General features: G+C 39.2%; 1 protein-coding gene across 1 annotated transcript in view; it reads right to left on the bottom strand.

The window, feature by feature from the left end:
* The window catches only part of Mef2 (myocyte enhancer factor 2), a 73,648-nt gene extending 68,548 nt beyond the window's left edge, over positions 1 to 5,100 (bottom strand). Inside the window, exon 1 of the mRNA XM_018456987.1 lies at positions 4,950 to 5,100. The gene's annotated coding sequence lies outside the window, so the exon portion shown is untranslated. The remainder of the gene's footprint in view (positions 1 to 4,949) is intronic.
* Between the last annotated feature and the right edge of the window lie 900 nt (positions 5,101 to 6,000).

Below are 6,000 nucleotides of genomic sequence, written 5' to 3'. Positions count from 1 at the left end.
CCATCTAATTTGCTGCAGCAGCCAATCTTTTTTTCAGTGTAGTTGAATCAAATCAAAATAACAGTTAACTCTTCAGCGCTAATAAATAGAATCGTAATTAATTTTTTTAATATACTTTTTTCATATATTAAAGATAAAGAATTTAATTATCGATTATTGCTTTTCTGATTAAACAGTATCATACTCAATGAGTTCGTATTATATCTAAAAATATACCAAACGATATATACGTAAATATAATGCAAGCTGCAAATCATCGATAAATGAATTATATTGGCAAAATAGAGCAAGTGTGCTTTTAAGCGATATAAATAAAAATATTATAAAATATTTGCTTCGACTTGAAATCAGAGCATTTGCCTGTACGAGTACACTCCGCAAAAACCTATAAATTCATATGTACACAATAAAAAAATCTTTTTAAAATTGAATTATCAATATCATTCGTGTTAGTTTCCAAGATAAATGTTCCACAGTACAAAGCAGATCGAGTACAAGATGTTTTTGCTTCCATCATCAGACACATTTGCTTCGTCCTTATGCGTATGGATCGACATTTAATCTCGATGAAAGAGATTCTATCGTTCCCTCGCAACTTGTAGTCCTACGTAAACGAAACGATTTACCAAATCGAAATCAAAAAGTACATCTTGAACTACCCAACAATCAGTATATATTTCAGCACATGCATGCACCTTAAAGGACGGACCGCCGAATAATTCGTAAGCAAGTCGGTTTGCCACTCGCGCGAGTAGAATAGAGCGAGTCAACGTTTAGGTCATCACATGTTCACTTGTGGATTTGCATAGCCTCGGGGACCCACATTGTGACGCGCTTTGTGCTGCGTGAGGTCATACTGAGGGCCGCGTATTGTCGCGTGGCACGTATTATTGTACACGTTGTGTAGGTCTAGGTTTACCCTTCCCTCCCCCCTTTCGCCCCACGGTTGGCCGAGATGTTCGCGATAAACCGGCATCCGATAAGGTTACCGAAACGCATAAAAAGTTGAACGCGTGTCTTGCACACCACTGCCTTTTCCGCTGCATCTTCTGACGAAAAAATGTAACAAAGGGAAAAATACGAACACGTATGAAAAATGCTCTTTTCACCGAAATTCTTCATGAAATGTTAAATAATATTCAACAAATGATAACCACAATTGCCACCTTTCGACTATATATTTCGTTGAAAATCTATGGCGAGAGATGGAAATAGAGATTTTTTTCTGAAATAGGATGCACGCACAAAAAAGTCACCAAAATTTAGAGCAACTAAAGATTCTTTCCGTCTGCCGGAGAATCGGAAATTCGTTCAAAAAAAGCCGGAATCTCCGACTGAAAACCAGAGAGGTAGCAACAACACAGAGAGAAAAATGTTTGGTATTTGTAACTATAATTATATATTACTATAATTATGATTATTACTGCTATAATAATAATAACAACAGTAATAATCATAATTATAGTAATATATAATTATAGTTACAAATACCAAATATTTTTCTCTCTGTGAACAATAAACGCAGATTCAAAGACTGCCTCAGATTTATAATTTTGTGATAAAATTGAGGACGAAGCTTCGTGGATAATTTGATGGATACAACTATACGAGGTGTCCTAATAATAATAAATTACGACGGTGAACCTGAGGTTAAAAAACAAATGGAAAAATCGAATTTTAATTATACATACATATTCGTCTGTTAGTTCCGAAACACAATAGGTGTAGTAAGCCTTAAGCGTTACGAAATTGATCAGCCACGATCGAAAATGAAAGGAATAATCGACTATGATTGTTGATGTAAATTTCGTAAGACTTAAAGCTTACTATACCTATTGTTTTGGGACTTATTTACGAGGAGCGCAGCAACCCGGAGATTTCGAAAATATTACGCATTTATCTGTATAATTACACCAGAAACGTTGTTTTGAGATTGTCAAAAATAGAAGAGTTTAGCGTCTCTTTAAGATTACATCTTGCTTTGATTACGTCTATCATTACTTATTCACATTATCATTTCTTAATCGTATTTTCCCACGCCAACGGTTATGTAAAGAAATCATGCGATCTTATAACATTTGATGTTAAATTAGATAATTAAGACTTTTAAGAATATGGAACAATTTATTCAGTTACAATAATAGATAATTAAATAATGCATAAAATATCATAAAATTGATAATTAACTTTGCTATCGGAAAATTGTTATGTTGTCCCATTTACTCAACAATTCAATTTATCTAACCTTTTTTCTGAATTGCTTCGTACAATATTCAAAGTACTACAACCAAATAATTATATACATATAAACAATCAATTTTTAACGTTAGTTTTTCAATTCAATTACATATTTTTTAAATTAATAAACAAACAGCAAGGTTAAAATTTATGTAGAAAACGCAAATCTGAATACAAATGCTTCATTCATAATGTCAGTATAGGATTTCGATAGACTAACACAACCAAAAATTGACTGCTGCAACCAATTAAAAATGCTATGCCATATTTTACCATCTAATTTGCTGCAGCAGCCAATCTTTTTTTCAGTGTGCTGATCTGTTTTTTCTATCTCTATCATTTTTTATAAAACGTGTAGCGCACGTACTTATACAACATACATACACATGGAAAATAAACAAATAATAATAAACTAATGAAAAATACTTCTCTCTTTTTAATATACCTACACTGAATTAAATATTTTTGCTATATACGATATTCGTATACTAAACAATGATTATAACGAATATATTCAATTGCAGACAAAAATACAAAGTGTGAGAAACAATTTTACCTAATTGTAAGTTTACATTTCAAAGTATCGACCATATCAAAACAAGCTTGATGATATTTTCGTTGTAACTTTTTGATAAAGGATTTAAGACCAATATATATATTTATATAACTTTTTTATTTTTGCTCATAGAACATACTATTAAAATTTGTACGAAAAAACCTGGGACTTTCTGTATTTAATAAATAAATATATTTAATTTTGTCTAATTTATTTCTAAAGTTAATACACGTTCTAGAATTTAGCGAGTTTTTAATTTTCTTTTTTCATATGACCTAAATCCTATCTAATCACGCGTTTCACACCACAAACGCATTAAATCGACATGGCATCAGAGACAAAAGTGCAGTTGCAATTCACGCATAGATTTCTGTATTACCGATCGCGATTTTGCGAAAACAGGATCCAGCTCAGTGCAGATGGCGGTACAAAACGGAGCGTTGCAAGACAACAATTTTTTTTCTTGCGTTTTATAATATTTAACGCAACTATACGTTACCACGATAGGGGTTCGATATCGTGGAGGACACGTCGTCTTTATCAGCTTAAAATACAGGCGAATTTACGATGTAATTTCATTGTAAAAAAAAAATAGAATAAAAAATACGTTTGCCCCGTGCTCCACTAAACGTGCCCTTGCAAACATGAACTGAGAACAGTGAGAACTGAGATACGCTCAGTAAACATTTTATGCATTCTTTTCAATCGCCGCGAATCAATAGTCGCGATATATGATTTAATTATTTCGCGACGGCGTAAAGTCGGAATCAGTCGGAATTCGACGTCGCGGTGGTACATTATCATTCGCAGAGAGACAAGTCTGCCATGCATACAAAAACAAAAGGAGAAACATGCGTAAAATTAATTCACATGGCTGGCATTTGTGCGCACTTGTATCTACTATACGCACTTGTCATTGCCCCTGTCGGATTAAAAGAAATAAAAAATACCATAGATTCAATATTTAGTTTGCTTTGCAAACTAAAAAAATAAATTTTTATGAGAAATTACGCACACGCACGCAACCAATACACGTTACACGTTTCCACACATACGTTATTGAGCCTTACGATTAAATATGCCGTGCAATTATAGCGCAAAAAAAAAGACTGGCAAATAGCATAGGAGAATCGGCCGATGATAATAATCAGTCGATGATAAATCATCTCGTACGACAACGAGGTAATAAACAGTAATAATACAATCGTAACGTGTCGGTCGAAGCGACTAAATGTCGACGTCGACGGATATCTCTAAGGCGTGGTTCCATCGAAATTTCGTCGGCGCGTTTGACGGGACGTCTTTTCCGACCGGCACATTTCGCTCGAAAGGGAAGGAGATATCTCTCTCCCTTTTCCTTCCTTTCTCGTAGTCGGCGTCCGAGTTCCATATTGGAAATCATCAGCTGGCTCGAATCCCCAGATTCCCCGGATTCCCCTGACATCCGCGAGACATCCGGATTGCCTGCCGATGCTGTCACATCGCCCCACCGCATCGCACCGGTCCCGAGCGCAGTTGCGCGACAACGTCAATTTCAGTTTTTCCCTCGGGATTTACCCGATTTACCGGCGTTGCTGATCCCGTTCGCCGCGCCGCGCCGCGCCGCCGCCCTTCTCCTTCCCCTTCCACGTCCCCGCCGTGTAAAACGCGGATCTACCGGTTTCTGGTGACGGCAATCTTGCAACAATTGCCGTCATCTCTCGCTGATCATCGATCCGATGTCATTGCGAGGAGGATCAATAAATCTCGCGACGCATCCCGGCGCATCTTGTCGCGCGCGAGACGCGGAGACTTTCGGAAGATTCTTTTTCGTTCTCCCTTTCTCCTCTCTCCGCGCGCTCCGTTTCGCGGTCCATCGAAATCCGAGACCCTCCGAGACCGAGACGCGAGACGCGAGACGTGACGTACGTGCGTGCATGCGTGTGCGTGCATGCGGCTGCTGTGCCGTGCTGCGCGCTCGCGCATGCACGCGGGAACGTCGAACGTGTGTGCGTGGGCGTGCGTATACGACTATACGTGTGTGTGTAGATTCGCGCGCGCGCGGGTGTGCGCGCTAAACGAAGGCCATGTCCGAGTCCGACAGGCTACGGCTACTATTCTGTGACGGATGACTTTTGGAAGGTAAACAGGCAAAGAAAGACAAATTGATACTCACGATTTTCCGTCGACGCGGCGGTCCAGCCGCTTCCCCACGATTTTCCCCCGTCGTGTGCGTGTGGCCCGGCGATTATTTGATTTTGCACAGTAACATTATTGTGCGTCCAGTGAAAAAAAAAGAAAGAGAGGGAGATGGGGGAGGGAGGGGGGGGCCGAGAGAAAAATAGAGGGAGAGATGGAAAGAGGCGGAGGGTGAAGTAGGGAGAGAAAAAGATACACACCGAAGAGTGCTTGCTTGATCAAAAGCACAATTTTCGTGACGTCATCGGCGGTCGAGCATGCGCGAACGTATTTCGGTGATTTTCCACGCACGGTGAAACACGTGCGACGAGTCGGTCGACGCCACTGCTGCTAACGCACACAGCACTACATATCGCTAAGAAACGCGCGGCATTATCGCGTCTCGGCGGCGGCACGAGCTTCCACAAATACCGAGTGCGATTCGCGAGAACCACTGCGGCTGCCGACATCTATCCATCCACTCCCACTTGTTAAATGACGTACACTGACGTCATCGATAGTTTACCTTGAAGCCGCGTGACATTGAGCCGCAGGCCGGCCAATCGCGACGCCCGCGCCGCGAAAATCCCACGGTCGCGCAGGTCGGGTTTTCATGGTTTTCATAGCGCGCGACACCGCGATAGCGATCGTCCACGAAGTCGCCGCGATCTTGCCCGATCCTTTGAAATTTACTAAAATCAACCTGCTCTATCGACCTCTACAAAACTTCGATTAAATTAATCGACGATTGATACAACCGGTGGAATTGCTTCCAGCGAAACTTTTTAGTTTGTAATCTATCTAATCTTCCTTTCGGATAATACTATTGCTTTTTAATGAAAAATCTAATGTATCTAGAATTGATTCTGGGCTTGTGTGAGAAGTTTGATAACGGTAGAGAATCATTTCATACTGTTAAAAAAATAAAATTAGTCTCTTATTCAATTATAAATATCTACACGGAAAGAATGATTTTTCTAAAGTATCTAAAAATTGAACTAGATCTGAAAATAATTTTGTTAGACTATAAAAATAATCATATAGAAATC

This window comes from Mycetomoellerius zeteki, unplaced genomic scaffold (assembly GCF_001594055.1).
Source record: "Mycetomoellerius zeteki isolate Tzet28-1 unplaced genomic scaffold, Tzet1.0 scaffold617, whole genome shotgun sequence".
Lineage (NCBI taxonomy): Eukaryota > Metazoa > Arthropoda > Insecta > Hymenoptera > Formicidae > Mycetomoellerius > Mycetomoellerius zeteki.
Note: the sequence above shows the minus strand (reverse complement) of the source record. Positions and strands in the feature narration are given on the sequence as shown.